The sequence below is a fragment of the Chiloscyllium punctatum genome, chromosome 33 (assembly GCF_047496795.1).
Source record: "Chiloscyllium punctatum isolate Juve2018m chromosome 33, sChiPun1.3, whole genome shotgun sequence".
Lineage (NCBI taxonomy): Eukaryota > Metazoa > Chordata > Chondrichthyes > Orectolobiformes > Hemiscylliidae > Chiloscyllium > Chiloscyllium punctatum.
Window position 1 is genome coordinate 66199694 of NC_092771.1, and position 19692 is coordinate 66219385.

The 19692-nt window shown below is 43.8% G+C and overlaps 1 protein-coding gene and 1 long non-coding RNA gene across 9 annotated transcripts in view; one reads left to right on the forward strand and one right to left on the reverse strand.

Moving 5' to 3' along the window:
• LOC140458563 (uncharacterized) overlaps nt 1-13898 on the reverse strand; it is a 183786-nt gene extending 169888 nt beyond the window's left edge. For 5 of the 8 annotated variants that reach the window (XR_011953551.1, XR_011953549.1, XR_011953548.1 and 2 more), the window contains exons 1-4: nt 13744-13898; nt 12677-12794; nt 6663-6747; nt 6446-6580 (exon numbers count right to left, since the gene is read on the reverse strand). The gene's annotated coding sequence lies outside the window, so the exon portion shown is untranslated. Of the gene's footprint in view, nt 1-4821; nt 6581-6662; nt 6748-12676; nt 12795-13743 lie in introns of those variants that run through there. The other 3 variants (XR_011953550.1, XR_011953545.1, XM_072553338.1) reach the window with 3 other exon arrangements.
• A 539-nt stretch (nt 13899-14437) lies between these two features.
• LOC140458566 (uncharacterized) overlaps nt 14438-19692 on the forward strand; it is a 64855-nt gene continuing 59600 nt past the window's right edge. The window contains exon 1 of the long non-coding RNA XR_011953555.1: nt 14438-14553. This is a non-coding gene — a long non-coding RNA (uncharacterized lncRNA). The remainder of the gene's footprint in view (nt 14554-19692) is intronic.

The following is a 19692-nucleotide window of genomic DNA, read 5'->3' on the forward strand; positions in this document are numbered from 1 at the left end:
GACTAAGGAGGGTGAAGACCTAGATAATAACCATTATCATGAAAGAAACAAGCTAATGGAGTTAAAGGTACACAAGTCTCATTGCCCTGATGGAATATATCTCAGGATACCAACAGAGTTAGTGGGAGAAATAGCAAATGCACTTAGAGTTATAGAATCCTACAGCAGAGACAGGCCCTTTGGCCCAAACTGGCCCATGCCGACCAGAATGTCCATCCACACTAACCCCATTTCCCTGCACTTGGCCCATTTGCTTCTAACCCTTTCCTATCCATGTATTTGTCCAAATGTCTTTTACCTGTTGTGAGTGTTCCTGCCTGAACCACTTCCCCGGCAGCTCATTCCAAATATATACCACCCTCTGTGTAAAACAGTTGCCCCTCAGCTTCCCTTTTTAATTCTTTCTCCTCTAACCTTAAACTGATCCAATCAAGCCGTCCAATCCTTGAGTTCCTGGGAAAAAGACTGAGTGCATTCACCTTATCCATGCCTCTCATGGTCTTATACACTTCTAGAAAAGAACCCCCTCAGTTTCCTCTGCTCTTAACATAAAATCCTCACTTGTCCAACCTCTCTCTGTAACTCAGACCCCTGAGCCCTGGCAACATCCTTGTAAATTGTTCTGCACTTTTTACAGTTTAATAACTGAAACCTACATTACATTCATCATATTTCCAGTATTTCCCCGCGGCGCTGGAACCGACGTGACAATGCCAATGGATTACAATCCATGATCGAGAATGAACTCCTTTACAACAATCCCGTTTTCATAGTGTTTCCCATGGTGCAGGTATCCTTGTGTCTTTCTGGTTGTATGGTTAATTAAAGACTTGTCCTTCTAAAAGCAAAGTTGTGGCTTCATTGTTCCTGGGAAATGTGCCATGATTTTCCAGACTTTCAAAAACAAATGAAATCTCTCTCCACACTCACCACACTGACACGGACTTGGCTGTGTCTCAGTACTTTCCCAGTCACATTGAGATTTGAAATATTCGCCCACGGACAGAATGCACACCTTTCCTTCCAGATGAAAAGGCCAATGATATTCAGATCGGCACGGATCAAGTAACTATCAGATCTGAACATGAAGTTCAATTTGAATTTCTCATTCACAAATCCACCCTTTCAGTACCATACAACAGAGCACACAAGTTACTACTGTTAATACAGAATGGAAATTCATAAGACAATTGTAGTATTAAACTGTAGTTTCCTTGTTTCCCCCAAAGCTTTAAACCTCAGTCTCACAATTTCTCTCTTCTGTGAACTGAAATCCAAACCAATCCCCCCACTCCTATGACAGATTAATGACAGATTAATCCCTCACACCCGCAGCCTCCTTCCCAGGCACTGACCTATACTGTGCATACTCCTACAATTGGTCAGCACTGCACCCGTGCACTGGTCTCCCCTCCTACAGCACTTGCTCCCGATCATACAGGAGTCTGGGTGATTGACAGCAGCTGCTGCCCAATATATCAGAATCCCTACAGTACGGAAACAGGCCCTTCGGCCAAACAAGTCCATACTGACCCTCCAAAGAGTAACTTACACAGACCAATTCCCCCTAACTAATGTAACTAATATTATGGACAATTTCGAATGGCCAATTCACCTGCCCTGCACATCTTTGGATTGTGGAGGAAACCCGCTCAGACACGGGGAGAATGCACAAACTCCACACAGTCGCCCATGGCTGGAATCGAACCCGGGTACCTGGTGCTGTGAGGCAGCAGTGCTAACCACTGAGCCGTCTCTATCGATTTGAATCCCACCATCTGAAATGGAGACATTTGAAATCAATAGTTTTTGAAATAATAATAATCCATAAATAAGTATAAAACCATTGCTGATGTACAAAATATCCAAACATTTGTCCTTTTAGAAAGACATCTGCCCATCCTCTCGTGGTCTGCACGACATACTCACAGCAAAGTGTTTGCCTCTCGATTACCCTCTGAAATGGCTGAGCAAGCTACTCAGTTCAAGGGCAGCTAGGATTGGGCAAGAAAGGCTGGTCAGCCAGAGACACCCACATCCCATACCTGATTTAATAAATAATCCATTAGGATGGTCCCACTGGAACTGTGCTGGGACCAGTGTCCTGGCCAATAATGTTGGTAGGTTTATGGACAGGGCTTTAAACTGACAGAGAGGATGCAGGGTTCAGGTGAAAGGAGCTTTCCAAATCCAAAGAGAAAAGGTGACGCATAGGAACAGCATGGGAATGTGGCTGAAGACAAGCAGAAAGGGACAGGATGTGACAAAGTTTAACTCAAGTCGCACAACAGTGAATCGGTTTTTGACAGAAAGTTGTGGGAAAGAGCAATTTCGTTTTGGAATGGACAAAGTCTCATCAATAAGGTCGATGGATTTGTGACCCAAAGTTAAAAGAGATTTCGACACCAGGGAGACATGGTTTCCGGGCGAACAAAAGATGGAACATAAATATTCAATGATCCACAACCTTGCAGAAACTCAGGCGAAATGGGCAATCCTAACAATAATGGATAACAACGGCATTACAGAGAAATCATTTGGCCTCAGATCATGAAGTAGAGTCAGCCAGTAGTCAAATTCTGGCCAGTACTTGCCAAGGACACAAGCAGCAGAACAGTTTTAGCCACAGAACAGCATTTCATTGCTCATCACTGCATTGCACATGAATTCATTGGAATTTTTTAAACAAATGTATTGTGATAATTTTGGGAAAGTTCAATATTCGCATCATCTGGGACAATCACACAGATAAGTGTGATATTGGAAGGGGAGTAAAGAGATTTTTTTCAGTGTTTCTTTGAATAACACACTGTGCAACTGGCTAGGGATGTAACTATCTCAGGTAAATAGTTGTGAGATGAAACTTAGTGAATGAGTCAAGTCACCTGGAGAGATCCTCTGGGAAATTGCGATAAAGTGCAATTTAAATTAATTTAAAGCATTTCAGTGAATCACAGAAAGGCCAAGCTACAACTAGAAACAAAAATAGCCAATCACATAAGTTTGACAGTAGAACTGACCAAGGTTAACAGACTCAACAGACTGAAATATGTGTCTGTAAATGGACAGTGGAAAACGTTTGAAAGAACAGTGTAAAACACTCAACAAAAGAACATTTCATTGAAACAGACAAATCCTCAGCAAGAAATTCCCACCGGTCCCTCACTCAGAACAAAATGGATCATATTAGATTATGAGGTGGAGAAGGTCACCAAAAAGTACTTAAAATCCTAAAGTGAGAGTGTGTTTTAGGAGTAAGTTTTAAAGAGATTGCAAAGGGTCTGCAAGCAGGGGGAGGGCTGTGGGAAGGGGAATCATTGTCAGCGTTTAATGACATGACACGATCAGGGAGAGACGAATGTGCTGAGAGTGTTACAGAGAGTCATCAGGGCCTGAACAGTGTTACAAAGCCAGTATGGATTGCTGCAGCTGGAGGGGTTTGCAGCAATGTGGAGGGACATATGAGGGAGAGGATCAACCAGTTGCTAATCAAAAAAACAACACTTCAGTGACTACAGGATTAGTCAGACACAGTATTGACCATCCTCAGGCCACAGGATTATTCACGAACAGCATTGACCGTCCTCAGCCACTATAATATTCACACATAGTACTGACGAACCTCAGTTCCCAGGATGATTCACATACAGTATTGACCATCCTCAAGAGAGAATTATTCAAACACAGTATTGACCATCCTCAGGATATAGGATTATTCACACATATTATTTCCCATTCCCAGATCACTGGACTATTCACACACAGTATTGACTGTCCTCAGGCCACAGGAATATTCATATAGTATTTCTAATCCTCTGGCCACAGGATTATTCACAAACAGTGTTGACTTTCTCAGGCCACAGGATTATTCACAAACAGTGTTGAATATTCTCAGGCCACAGGATTATTCACAAACAGTGTTGAATATTCTCAGGCCACAGGATTATTCACACACAGTGTTGAATATTCTCAGGCCACAGGATTATTCACACACAGTGTTGAATATTCTCAGGCCACAGGATTATTCACACACAGTGTTGAATATTCTCAGGCCACAGGATTATTCACAAACAAACAGTGTTAAATATTCTCAGGCCACAGGATTATTCCCACACAGTACCGACCATTTTCAGACTGCAGCATTAATCACACACAGTATTGAATATTCTCAGGCCAAAGAATTATTCATAAACATTTAGATTCGATTACATTACAGTGTGGAAACAGGCCCTTCGGTCCAACAGGTCCACACCGACCCGCCGAAGCGCAACCCACCCATACCCCTACACCTAACACCAATGAACAATTTAGCATGGCCAATTCACCTGACCTGCACATCCTTGGACTGTGAGAGGAAACCGGAGCATCCGGAGGAAACCCACGCAGACACGGGGAGAAAGTGCAAACTCCATACTGTCAGTCGCCTGAGGTGGGAATTGAACCTGGGTCTCTGGTGCTAACCACTGTGCCAATGCGCTGCCCACTAATAGTATTGATCATCCTCAGGACACCGGATTATTAGCACACAGTATTTACCATCCTCAGGCCACAGGTTTATTTACACACAGAATAGAATATTCTCAGGCCACAGGATTACTCACGAACAGCATTGACTGTCCTCAGCCACTATAATATTCACACATAGTACTGACGAACCTCAGTTCCCAGGATTATTCACATACAGTATTGACCATCCTCAAGAGAGAATTATTCAAACACAGTATTGACCATCTTCACTCAATAAGATTAATTCACACACAGTATTAAGTATCCTGAGCCTACAGGATTATTTACACACAGTATTGAAGTTCTCAGGCCGCAGGATTTTTCACACGCTATATTGACCATTCTCAGACCATAGGATTATTTACAAACAGCATTGACCATCCTCAGGCCACAGTAATATTCACACACAGTATTGTGCATTCTCAGTTCCCAGGATTATTCGCACACAGTATTGACCATCGTCAGGAAAGAATCATTCAAACACAATATTAGCCATTCTCAGGATACGGGATTATTTACACACAGTACGGAAATTCTCAGGCCGCAGGATTTTTCACAATCTATGTTCACAATCCTCAGGCCAAAGGATAACTAACACTCAGCATTGACTATCCTCAGGCCACAGGGGTATTCACACATTATTGACCATCCTCAGGCCACTGGATTGTTCACACATCATTGGGGCAATCGCAGGCGACACAGTATTGATATTCTCAGGCCACGTGAGTATTCACACACTGTACTGACCATTCTCAGGTCCCAGGATTATTCACACACTGTATTGACTCTCCTCAGGTCTGCCAGCTACAGGAGTAGATCTGCTAACCTGAAAGGCAGTTAAATAGTCATTGGATAGTCATATGGATGAGAATGGAATAGTGTCAGCTACTTGGGCTTCAAATTTGTTCCACAGCTTGGCGCAACATCGAGAGTCAAAGAGCCTGTACTGCGCTGCCACATTCTATGTTCTAGAGGGAATAAATATGAAAGGAGCGAAGAAAGACGTAAAAGGGATTGGAGGAGAACATTTTCCACACATAGGATGGTGCAGGTATGGAATGAGCTTCCAGAAGAAGTGGTAGAGCAAAGTACAATAACAACATGCAAAAGACATTTGGGCAGGTACATGGAGAGGAGAAGCTTTGAAGGGATATGGGTCAAATGCAGGGAAACTTGAATCGTTCAGGGTCTCTGGTCATTATGGACTATTTGAATCAAAGGAGCGGTTTCCATGCTGTATGACTCTGTCTCCAGTGATTGGAGGAGGAGATTACTTAGATAAGGCATGTTGTAGACACTGAAGCAAGTTACAGCGACAGGGATGGTAGTCTGGAATGCAGTACATTTCAAATATGTGGAGGGACGATTGGGATAGGAGGAGGTTACAGACATAGGATCTGTTATAGGAGTTACAAATTATTGAAGACACTGGTCCACAAGACATGCCGTAGATGCAGCGTTGGAGAGTAGCAAGTCTTAGTACAACAGAACTTAAAGCCAGGGTGGTGATTGTGCATGAGGTGGGGATATTCTGTACTCCCCCTCCAGAACTGTATCGATGTCATGTCTTGTTAACAGAGGTTTGGAGCCTTCTCATTGCTTTCTGCTCGGTTGTCGAGACTGGATGAAGTTAGCAATATTGAGGGTTGTAGAGTTAGCAAGGACTCTTTAGACTGGTCACGGTTACAAACCTCTCGTGGGAGGCCTGCTTTCCCCTCTGTTGTCCAGATGCTCACCAAGGCAGCACAGGCCTGGATTGAAAACTGGGAACTCTCGATGCTGTCTCAGTGCAACAAAACATACAGTGGGGGTGGTGATTGAGCCTGAGGTGTGTCTGTACTGTGCTCTCCCTCCAGCACTGTATCTGTGTCATGTCTTGTTAGCCGATGTTTGGAGATATCTCATTGCTCTCTGCTCTGTGCACTGTGAGTGATCTTACCTCACTGCAGGATTTATTGAATGCTCCAGATCTCCCTGCCCTTTGTCGCTCTGGCTGACCAACCATCTTCAATGAGGTGATGGATGAGACACCCAGCAATTGGGAAGACTATTGAGTCGGGAACTTCCTAAATACCTACAGGAGACAGAGAAATAGACAGTCTCTGAAATTAGGGTGATGGAAACACATGCAGAATGGTAATAATTGCCATACTGACCTGAAAAATCCCAATCTCCATCTCTGGTCTGTGCTGCTTCATCTCTCTGGAGAAATGGATTCTGTTGGCTCAGGATCTGGAGTAGCTGGAAGAGTGAGAGACACTGACAGAGGCAGCAATTAAACCCTCACAGTGAGGAATACCAAATGGAGAGATACTCAGTGATATCAGCAGAGCGCAGGAAGATTTCATAACAAACCATTGTGTAGAAAGAAGGGGTTTTGATTCATTTTGCTTCTGGTGTCAGTGCTCAGGGATGGGAAACCTGTGAGAAGGTGAAGTGATGGCCTGGTGGTATTATCGCTGTGCTATTTATCCAGAAACTCAGCCATGTTCAAATTCCACTATTGTAAATAGGAGAATGAATGAGTGGTGTGAAGACTGGAGAGGGTTACAGTGATATCATGTGCTCTCCAGGCTGGAGGAAGGTGCACAGATGGGGAGGTTGGTAAGGACTCGAGAATGTTAGAGACAGGGTGGGCTGTAGGTTCTGGACAAGATGACAGAGATGAGGAGCTTTTTTGAGCACAGAGACCATAACTGTTAGCTTCAAAGACATTATGGAAAAAGATAAGGGTAATGCAGAAGCTAAGTATCTAAACTTGGGGAGGCCATTAATCATTAGATTATCACTGTCATTCAACATTATCATTAGACTGGCAAGCCTCGACTGCAAGGAACTACACTTGTTGGAGTCTCTATTTGGAACATGGGAGATGTTAAATGTGATGCAGTGAGAATTCAGAGCAAATGTGTTTTGCGAGGAGTGAATGGCTCAAACAGCACATTTAGCAAATACTGATCAAGTGATATTGTGAGTTTGAGAAAGAAAATACAGAGCAATAAAAACAGACGAAGCCATTCAAAAGTCTAGAGTGTGTGGGGCAGGGGGAATGGGGTGGATGGGGGTGGTGGTTGTAGTCCTTAAAAATGAACAGGCAAACAACGGTCACAAAATATCCTTAGCTAATAATGTTAAGGATAAGCCACAAGGTACTTAATAAGTACAGTCAGAGTAAGAGAATTCCCAACGAAGCAGTGGGGCCTGTTAGAAACCAAATGGGCAATCAGTGCATGGAGCCAGAGGAAGAAGGTGAGGTCTTCAATGAATCCTTCCCATCTGTATTCACACAGGAGAAAGACATTGAAGCCAGGGATGGTGAGGTTCAGGAACATGTTAAGATCAATGAGGAGGAGGCATTAAATATTTTCACAGGCAAAAAGGTGGAGAAATCCCCAGTAACAATCAAATATATCCCAAGCTGCTATGGGAGGTCATGGGGCAGATTGCTGGGGCCCTGGCGGATATATTTAATACTTTACTGGCCACAGCTGAAGTGCTGAATGACTGGAGGATCGCCAATGTGATTCCTTTGATCAAGAGCAGCAGGGATAGGCCAGGTAATTACACAGCAGATAGTCTGATAGGAGGGGGAGGGAAATTATTGGGAACAATTCTGAGGAACACGATGAATCAACATTCGAAAGGACAGGAATATATTAGGAATTGTTTGTATGGATTTGCTTGAGGACTGTCCTCTGATTTTGATGAGGGCAATGCAGATGATGTGGGTTACATGGAGTTCATTAAGGTCTTTGACAAGGTCCCACATGGACGGCTTGTCCAAAAGGGAAGAGCCCATGGCATCCAAGGCAAGTTGATAAATTGTATCCACAATTGGTGGAGGATTGTTTTTACGATTGGAAGCTTTTGTCCAGTGGATGTACAACAGGGATCTGTGCAGGAACCATCTCGGATTAATATCTCGGATATGAAAGCAGAAGGAATCATTAGTAGGTTTATCGATGACATGAAAAGTGAGGGTGTTGTCCACAGTGAGGGGGATGGTCTCAGGCTGCAGTCTGATATCGATCAGATGATAAACTGAGCAGAGTAATGGCAGACAGTGTTTACTTCTGATCACTGTGAGGTAATGCACTGTGGGGAGTCTCGTAAGCGAACAGTATACGTCATGAATGGTAGGTCCTCCTGGAGAACTGAGGAACACAGGGACCTTGGTGGGCAAGTCCCTGGATGTCTGAAGATGTCAGCACAGGTACACAGTCATTATGTAAGTGGCCCAACTGGAGAATGGGGCTAAACCTGACCTCCCCTTGGGAAACAAGGTCGGGAATGGGACTGAGGTGTTAGTGGGGGAGCACTTTGGAAAGTCACCACAATTGTATTAGTTTGAAAATAGCAATGGAAAAGGACAGGCTTGGTCCACAAGTTCAAGTTATACCATGGAGCAAGATAGTATTAGACATAAATTTTAAAAGTAGATCTGGGAGGCTATTTGCAGGTAAAGGCAAGTCTGGCAAATAGGAATATTTTACAATCAAGATAAAAGGAGCGTTCAGCACCAGCGTGTTCCTGTTAGTGTGCAGCTCAATGCTGACTGAATTAAGAAATACTGGCTGAGTTTCGAGGCTCTGGTCAAGAAAACAGGGGGGCACATAACTGGCTGACTCAAGTGAATCCCTTCAGGAGCATCGGGGCTGTAGAAATACTCTTAGGATGGAAATCAGGAACGTAAAGACGGAACATAAGATAGCTTCGGCAGAGAAAGTTGAGGAGAATTGAAAGAGATTCTATAAGTGTATTAAGAGCAAAAGAAGAGTGAGGGACAAAACAGGTATCCATAATGATCAATGAAGCCAACAATGTAGTCAACTACAGGATCCGAAACAAATATTTCACTTTGGAACTTAGTGTGGATAAAGACTGGGGCGCTCGGGGGACTAAACCATGTTTGTCTGAACTACTATTAGAATACTGTGTGCAATTCTGGTCTCAATGCCATCGGGAGGATGTTATGGAACATGAAAGGTTCGGAAGAAATGAACAAGGATGCTGCCAGGGTTGGAGGGTTTGCTCTTCAGGGAAAAGCCTGAATAAGCTGGGGCTGTTTTCACTTGAACATGGGAGGCTGAGGAGTTACCCGATAAAGGTGTTTAAAATCATGATGGTCATCGATAGGGTCAATAGACAAGGTCTTTTTCCCAGGCTGGGGGTTTCCAAACCGACAGGGCATAGCTTTAAAATGCGAGAGGAACGTTTCGAAGGGACCTAAAGGAAAACTGGTTCCGGCAGAGTCTATGGAATAAACTGCCAGTGGAAATAGTGGAGGCTGATAGAAATACATTTTATATGATGGGTATATGAATAAAAAGGATTTGGAGGGATATTGGCAAAATTCTGGCAAATGTGACTAGATACATCATGCAGGAGTTGGTCTGAAGGATCTGTTTCCGTGCTGTACATCTCTATAACTCAATATCTTGAAATGAGTCCACATTATCGAAGAGGAGGTGCTGGAGGTTTTAAACCACAAAGGTAGATAAATCCCCAGGCCCTGATTAAATGTATCTCAGGACATTATGGGAAGCTGGTGAAGAAATTGTAGGGCCCCTAGCAGAGATATCTGTACCATGTGTGATAGGCAGGTAGACTGGAGGGTGGCATTGTGGACAGTGAAGAAGGTTTTCTGAGATTACAAAGGGATCCTGATGAAATGCGTGAATGGCTGAAAAACTGTCGATGGAGTTCAATCTGTATAATGCGAGGGAATGCATTTGGTACAACAAACACAAGCAGGGCCTATACAATTAATGGTAGGACCTTCAGTCGTGTTGTAGAACAGAGGGACCTCGAGGTATAGGTACATAATTCTTTGAAGTTTGCAACATGGAGACAGGATGGTTAAAAAGGGACTTGCCACACTTGCTTTCATTACTTTGGATATAGGAGTTGGGAAGTCTCATTGAGATTATACAGGCCATTGGTGAGTCCTCTTCTGGAATACTGTGTTCAGTTCAGGTCGCCCAGTTATCAGAAGGATATTATTAAGCTCGAAAGGGTTCAGATGAGATTTACTGGAATGTGGCTGGTTATGGAAGTTTTCAGTTCTAAAGAAAGGCTGAATAGGTTGATATTTTTTTCATTGAAACCTGAATGTTGACAGATGACCTCGTAGAAGTTTATAAAATAATGAGGGGAATAGATAGAGTTAATGGGAGCTGGTTTTTTCCCAAGGACAGGGGAGTTTCAAGACTAGAAGCTACATTTTTAAGTGTAAGAGGAGAGACATTTAAAAAAAAAGTCATGAGGGTCACATTGTTACACAGAGAGTAGATTGTGTGTGGACTGAACTTCCCAAGGAAGGGGTGAATGTGGGGACAATTACAATGTTTAAAAGACATTAGGATTAATACATGAATAGGAAAGGTTTGAAGGGATAGGATCAAGGTACAGGCAGGTGGGACAAGATCAGTTTTCGAGTATGGTTAGCATTGACCGAACAGTGTGGTCTGACTCTCTGACTATGATTATAATGTTGTGTCATTAATTAACAAAGGCTGCAAGAGGAAGCCAGGAAACTACAGACTGATGAGCCAGACATCAGGGTGCGTCAGTTGTTGGAGGTCATTCTGAGAGGTAGGTGGTATTTGGAACGACAAGGACTGATTACGGCAGCCAGTATGGCTTTGTGCATAGGAAAACATGCCTCACAAATTTGACTTGAAGATAGATGAAGGCAGAGCAACAGACGTTGTTTCTGGCTTCAGCAACCCTTGGTCAGGGTGTAGCATGATACATTGGTTAGTAAGGTTAAGTCACAAGGGATCAGGGAGAGCTAGCCAACTGGATACAAAATGGGATGAAAGTGGGAGACAGAGGGTGGGGGGAGAGGGTTGTTGTTCAGACTGGGGCCTCTGACCAGCAGTGTGCTGTAAGGATTGGTGCTGGGGCCACTGTTGTGCACCACTTACATAAACAATCTGAGTGAAAATATAGGAGTCCCTGTTAGTATGTTTGTGGATACCAAGATTAGTGGAAGAGTGGGCAGGGAATATAGTTATCGAAGGGGATGTTAATCAACTGGGCCAGTGGGCCAAGGAATGAAAGATGAAATTTAATTCAGGCGTTCGATTTAGTTCAGACAAACCAGGGAGGATTAAAACAGTTAATGGTAGGGACCTGCGCAGTGTTGTCGAACAGAGGGAGATCAAGGGGTGCAGTTACATTGTTCCTTGGAAATGGCATCACAGGGGGACAGGGAGGGGAAAGCAGCATTTGGCACACTTGTCATCAGTGGCCAGAACATTGAGTACATGAGTTGGAGATATTTGTAACATTGTCGTCAATATTTCTCCTGGGCAGAGGAGGCCACGGGGTGACCTTATAAAGGTGTATGAAACAATGTAGGGCTTAAGTAAGGTGCATTGCGAAGGGTAGGTGAGTCCAAATCGAGAGCCATAAACATGTGGTGAGAGAGCAAGGATTTAAAGAGGGAGCTGAGGGGCAACATTATCCACAGAGGATGGTGCATAGACGGAGCGGACTGCCAGAGGAAATGGTGAAATCAAGTACAATTACAACATGGAAAAGACACTTGGGCAGGTCCATGGAGAGGAGAAGGTTTGAAGGGATATGAGCCAAACACAGGCAAACACGACTCATTCCATTTCGGAAATCTCGGCCGAAGAGTCATACCACACAGAAACAGACCCGATGTCTCCAGTTGTTGGAGGAGGAGACTATCGAGACAAGGCATGTTGTAGAGACTGAAGCAAGTTACAGCGATACGGATGGTCATCTGGACTGGAGGTTTCAAATATGTGAAATAATTGGTGAGAGGGGAGGAGAAGACAGAGATAGGAACTGTTATAGGAGTTAGAATGATTGAAGACACTGGTCCACAAGATGAGCCATAGATACAGTATTGGAGAGGGAATAGTTAACAGAAAGATCCCAGGCAGCATTACCACTCTCTCATTGCAGGCCTGTTTTCCCCTCTGTTGTCCTGGTGCTCAACAAAACAGCACACGCCTGGATTGAAAACTGGGAACTCCCGATGCGATCTCAGTACAATAAAACTTAAAGTAGAAGTGGTGATTGAGCCTGAGGCGAGTCTGCTCCCCCTCCAGCACTATATCGATGTCATGGCCTGTTAGCTGATGTTTGGAGCCCTCTCATTGCTCTTTGCTCTGTGCACTGTGTGTAATCTTACCTGGTGGCAGGATTTATATAAGGCTCCTGACCTCCCTGACCTTTTTCTCTCTGGCTGACCAAACATCTTCCCAACCAGCAGTTGGCAGGTCTATTGAGTCAATAACTCCTTCAAGTACCTGTAGAAGACACAGAAACAGACAGAATGGGAAATTAGACTGATGCTTGTGAGGGTTACACATGTAAAATGGCACTGAGCCCCACAGAGATCTGGAAAATCCCAGTCTCCATTCCTGGCCTGTACTGCCTCATCTCTCTGGAGTGGAGAATTCTGTTGGCTCAGGATCTGGAGTAGCTGCAAGAGTGAGAGACGCTGACAGAGGCAGCAATTAGACCCACAGTGAGGGACCGCACAAGGAGAGATACTGAGTGACATCACCAGAGTTCAGCATCAAATAATTGTGCACAAAGAAAGGGTTTTGATTCATGTTGTACTGGGATGTGCAACCTGTGAGCAGACGAAGATATGGCCTAGGGGCATTATTGTGAAGCAATTTATCCAGAAACTCAGCAAAAGTTCTCTGGACAGTTTTAAATCCCGCCATTGCAAATGATTGAATGTGAATGAAATGCTTCAAAAAAGATTTAATTAAAAACAGGTAAGTGAGTATTAAACAATTGCTGATGATAAGAAAAATCCATCGGGTGCATTCCTGTCTTTAGTGAAGTAATCTAAGATGGGTCTGGGATATCACAGGTATTACAGAAACAACAGCTGAGGGAGGGACAGGACAGGCAGCTCAATGTTCCAGGGGACAGATGCTGCAGGAAGGACAGAAGGGGAGCTGAGAGAGGAGGAGAGCTGCTGGTTCTGATGGGGTGAAACATCCCAGCAGGACTGAGAGAGGATATTCCTGCAGGATCGCCCAGTGAAGCTGTGTTCGTGGAATTAATCAATAACAATGGGGCTTCCCTTTCCTCTGATTGTTCTACAGACCCCGATAACCCCGCCCTCCTGCACCCTGACCTTCTCAAGATGGCGGCCCTGACCATCCTCACTCTTCCCTCAAACAAATGGCGGCCGTGACCCTGGACCACTTCCCTGATCAGAGACCGCCACCTCTTTACCTGGGCCTGGAGGGACTTTTTCGATTTTTTTAACCTTTATCCGGGACTTGTGAATTCTCTCCGCTCCTTTCTCCCGGCGATGCTCCCACACACCGGCTCTGAGCGCCGCTCTCTGAAGCCGATCGCAGCCGCTGCCGGAGAAAGCAGCTCCATTTCTCTCTATCCTGACCAATGTGACACTGCGCATGCTCTGTATTGAAACCAAACCACGCGTGCGTCTGAGGTTATCATTGAATTGAGAGAGAATATTCATAACTGCACAGACTGATGGGTAAAATATTATTCATTAACAATTGTTTTGTCGAATTATAGTCATGGAGATGTCTAACAGTCAAATAGATTGTCCGGTCCAAATCAACCATAACGGCCAGGTATGTAAATTACCAGTCGTTCTGGGAGCTTGAAAAGAAGTTTCTTACTCGAGTTATGTAAATCGATTGGAAATATGTACGTTATCAGATTTACATTTCAACTACAGTATTTCTTAAAATCTCACATTGATTTATAAGAGAGGTTTAATGCTCCACTATGTAGTGAGAATGATCAATCCTGCAAAATAGTTTGCTCTCTGACCAATCTTGAAGCGTTCACTCCCGAGAATGCTTTGGCCCCTCTCCTCACTCACTCTGGTTGGAGGACCGGCCTCTATTCGGTCCTCCTGTTCCGCCCCTTCCTCCCAATTGCAGAGTTGATTCAGGCGTGACTTAGCAGGCAAGGGACAAAGGAAGTTCGAGTCGATGTTTTGTGACGCGGTGAAAATATCCCGAATCTTGGACCGAGGGGCCTGGGTTCAATTCACAGCTTGTGCAGGTGTGTGTAATAACAACTTTTACCAGGTTCATTAAGAAAAACAAGGGAAGTCAGGAACAGAGAGAAAACAATAGAAAATGCATGCAATGTGGTGGGGCTCTCAATGCTCAGATGATTTGACTCTTTACCAAGCGTATCAGGGTCCCAGTACAGACTCTTGCACGCCTCTTAGTGCACAGCCAGATACCACGATTGTGGGGGCAAAATGTTGTGGGCTATAGAGGTGCTTTTCTGGAAGGCGCTCAGTTTTTGTGGTGAAAACTGTTGAGAAGGAGTCGGGTTTTGTATGGAGCTACCTGTCCCCCTCCTGTTGCAGCCTCTTATTATTGTCGTGGCTCTACTTCGTACATGGAGAAAGTGAGGACTGCAGGTGCTGGAGATCAGAGCTGAAAAATGTGTTGCTGGAAAAGCGCAGCAGGTCAGGCAGCATTCTCTACCTCGTACATGTTTGGTAGAGATCAGTGACACTTCGTAAGCCCACAATACAAGATCCATCACTCTGTTTAAGACAGTAAAAATCTCTTGTAGCACAATAGTCAGAGAACAATACAGTGCAGAATAGGCCCTTTGGTCCTTGATGTTGCGCCAACCTATGAACTATTCTCAGCTCATCCCCCTACACTATCCTGAAATCACCCATGTGCTTATCTAAAGGATTGTTTAAGTCTCACTAACGTGGCTGAGTTAACTACATTAGTAGGTAGTGGATTCCATGTCCTAACCACTCTGAGTAAAGAACCTGCCTCTGTCATCTGTCTTAAATCTATCGCCCCTCGATTTGGAGATATGCCCCCTTATACACACTAATGTCATAATCCTAGGAAAAAGAATTTCACTGTCTACCCTATCTAAGCCTCCGATCATCTTGTATGTCTCTATCAAATCCTCTCTTCGCCTTCTTCTTGCCGCTGAGAACACGTTCAAGTCTGTCAACCTTTCCTCATAAGACCTTCTCTCCAGACCACACAACATCCTGGTAAATATCCTCTGCGCCTTTTCCCATGCTTCCACATCCTTCCAGAAATATGGGCACCAGAACTGCACACAATATTCCAAATATGGCCGCACCAGTGTTTTGGATAGTTGCAGCATGATATTGCGGCTCCAGAACTCAATCCATCTCCAAATGAAATCTAACACACTGTATGCCGCCTTAACAGTAGTGTACACCTAGTGGCAACTTTCAGGCATCTATGTACATGGCCTCCAACATCCTTCTGCACATCTACACGACCAAGAATCTTTCCATTGACCCAGTACTCTGCCTTCCTGTTATCCTTCACAAAGTGCATCACCTTACATTTAGCTGCATTGAACTCCATTTGCTACATTCAGCCCAATTCTGCAGTTTATCAAAGTCCTCCTGCAACCTGTAACATTCTTCCACACTGTCCACTACTCCACACTGACTTTGGTGTCGTCTGCAAATTTACTAATCCATCCCCTATGCCTGCGTCTAACACCTTTATAAAAATGACAAACAGCAGTGATCCCAAAACAGACCCTTGTGGCACACCACTAATAACCGCACTGGAGGCTGATTATTTTCCATCATCCACCACTCGCTGCCGCCTTTCAGAAAACCAGTTTCTAATCCAAACTGCTAAATCACACTCAATTCCATGTCACTGCATTTTCTCTAACAGCCTACCATGTGGAACCTTATTAAAGGCTTTACTGAAGTCCATGTATACCACGTCAACTGCCCTACCTTCATCTATATGCTTGGTCACCATCTCAAAAAACTCAATGAGATTTGTGAGACACGACCTGCCCTTGACAAAACCATATTGACGATTTGAAATCATATTGTTGTTTGCCAGATGATTACAAATAGTGTCTCTTATAATCCTTTCCAAAACATTTCCTACAACAGAACTAAGGGTCACTGGTATGTAATTACCTGGGTCATCTCTACTTCCCTTCTTGATCAAGGGCATAACATTTGCAATCATCCAGTCCTCTGGTACTGAACTTGTAGGCAATGACAGCTCAAAGCAAAGACTTTGGCTTTGATAATCTTCTCCCTAGCTTCCCAGACAATCTACGGATAAATCCCATCTAGCCCAGGGGACTTGTCTACATTCAATCCTTCTAGAATTGATAACACCTGTTCGAAACTAACCTCTATTCTTTCTAGTCTAACATCTTCTACCTCATTATTATCTACAATATTCTAATTTTCCTGAGTGAAAACGAATGAGAAATATTCATTTCGCACTTCTCCAATTTCCAGTGTCCACACTCAACTTGCCACTTCTGTCTTTGATTGGCCCGATTCCTACCCTATCCTTTGTTCCTCACATACCTATAGAAAGCTGAAGGGTTCTCCTTTATTCTATTCGCTAAAGACTGCTCGTGTCCTCTCTTTGTTCTTCTTAACCCTCTTTAAATCCTTCCTATCTGATCTGTAAGTCTCCATCGCCTCATCTGTACCATTTGCCTCATCAAAACATAAGCCTCCTACTTCTTCTTAACAAGAGATGCAATTTCTGTGGTAAACCACAGTTTCCTTACCTTATCACTTCCTCCCTGCCTGACAGGGACATACCTATCAAGGACACGCAATGTCTGTTCCTTAAACCAGCTCCACATTTCCATTGTCTGCATCCACTGCATTTCACTACTCCATCCTATGCATCCTAATTCTTGCTGAATCGCATTATAATTGCCACTGCCCCATCGATAAGTCTTCACCTGTGGCATGTACCTATCCCTTTTCATCGCCAAACTAAACATAACTGAATTATGATCACTCTCTCCAAAGTGCTCACCTACAACTAAATCAAACACCTAGTCCGGTTCATGACCAAGCACCAGATCCAATGTGGCCTCCCCTCTTGTCGGCCCTTTGACATACTGTGTCAGGAATCCCTCCTATACACATTGGACAAAAACTGATCCATCCGACGTACTAGAATTATAGAATTTCCAGTCAATGTTGGGGAAGTTAAAGTCCCCCATAATGACCACCATGTTACTTTCACTCCTACCCAGAGTAATTTTGCTAATCCTCTCTTCCCCCTCCCTGGAACTCTGTGGTGGCCTATAAAAAATCCAAGCAGTGTGACCTCCCCTCTCTTGTTTCTAACCTCAGCCCACACTAATTCAGTAGACAAGTCCTCATCAAATGTTCTCTCAGCCACCGTTATACTATCCTTGACTAACATGACATGCATGGGCCCATTACGGTGCTTCAAATTCCATGAGGCAGCCATACTGTCTATGACAGACAGACTCAGGCTGGAACCTCCTCTATCCTTAAGACCTTATGCACTGCCTATGCTCCTCCATGTCACCTTTGCACGTTCCCTTTTCAACCCACCCCACCTGCATCACTCCACATTTGGAGCTGTCAAGAGCAGAAGTCTGTGGAATACCCTCCCTAACCTTCTCTCTCCTCCGTTACGATGTATTTTAAAATCATTCTCCTCAATCAATGTTTTGATCATCCATGAAACACCTTAGGAGATTTGCCGTTGTGAAAGATTCCATATAAAGCAAGTAGTTGTTGTTATTGCTGTACATTAGGAGAAACAGGAATGATGCTTTCAAAATTCTAACAAGAAAGTCACTGATAGGCGTAGTGTGTAGGCTAAATAATAACATCACAATGGGATGGGCAATATACAAAGAAATAACTAATGCCTGTAAAAATGGTACGGCTATTATCATGGGTGATTTTAATCTACATGTAGATTGGTCAAACCAGCTCAGTCAGGGTAGCCTTGAGGAGTTCATTAAGTGTATCCATGATAGTTTTTTGAACAGTATGAAATGTAACCGACAAGGAGCAAGCTATCCAAGATCTGGCCCCCGTGCAATGAGACAGGAATAATTAATGACCTCAGAGTTAGGGATCCTCTTGCAAGAAGTGATCACTGTATGGTTGAATTTAGAGTACATCTGGAAAGTGTGAAGACAAAATTTAATATCTTGGTCCTGTGTTTGAACACGGGGAAAATAGAATGAGGGAGAACCTGGATAAAGTAGACTGAAAACAAAGATTTTATGGTGGGACAGTTGATGAGCAGTGAAAGATTTTCAAAGACATTTTAGGAAGTGCTCAGCAAAGGCATATTTCAGTGAAAAGGAAGGACTGTAAGAAAAGGCGGTGGACAAAAGATAGGGAATTCTACGCCAGTTACCTTATTCTCTGCAGTTGGAAAGATGCGTTGATCTATTATCAGGGAAGAAATAGCAGGGAATCTCGATAGAAATTGTCCCATTGGGCAGACAGAGCATGGATTCATGAAGGGCTGGTCATGCTTGACAAATCGTTTGGAATTCTAAGAAGACATTTCAAGCAAGGTGGACAACGGGGACCCAGTGGACGCGGTGTACCTTGATTTCCAAAAGGCCTTCAACAAGGTGCCATGCAAGTGGCTGTTGCATTATATAAGGGTGCATGGGATAGAGTATTAGCATGGATAGAAGATTTGGTTGACTAACAGGAAGCAAAGAGTGGGGATAAATAAGCCTTATTCTGGCTGGCAATCAGTAACTAGTAGTGTGCCTCTAGGATCAGTGTTGGGACTGCAATTATTTAGAATTGATACAGATGATTTGGAGTTGGGGACCACATGTAGGGTGTCAAAGTTTGCATATGAGACTAAGATGAGTAGCAGGAGAAAGTGTGCAGAGGACTGGGAAACCTTGCAGAGGAACATAGATACATTGAGTTAGTGGGCAATGGTTTGGTAAGTGGAATATTATTTTTATAAATGTAAAGTCATACTCTTTGGTTGGAGTAACATTAATAAAAAGATGATTACTTGAATTTTAAAAAAAGTTACATTATTTGCTATGCAGAGGCACCTGAATATTCTTCTGCAGGAGGGTGGGTCACCAGGTGTAACAATCAATTCAGAAGGCAAATGGAATTTTGTCCTTCATTGCTGAAGGGATTGTGTTTAAAAGCAGAGGTTATGTTCTCGCTATAATGGGTGCTGGTGAGGCCACACCTGGAGTACTGCATGCAGTTTTTACCTCCTTACGTGCTCAAGGATGTACTGGCACTAGAGGGGGTGCAGAGGAGGTTAACTATGTTGATTCCGGAGGTGAGGGGTTCGGCTTAACAGAGACGGAGTAGATTGGGATTATATTCATTGGAATTCAGAAGAATGGGAAATATATAAA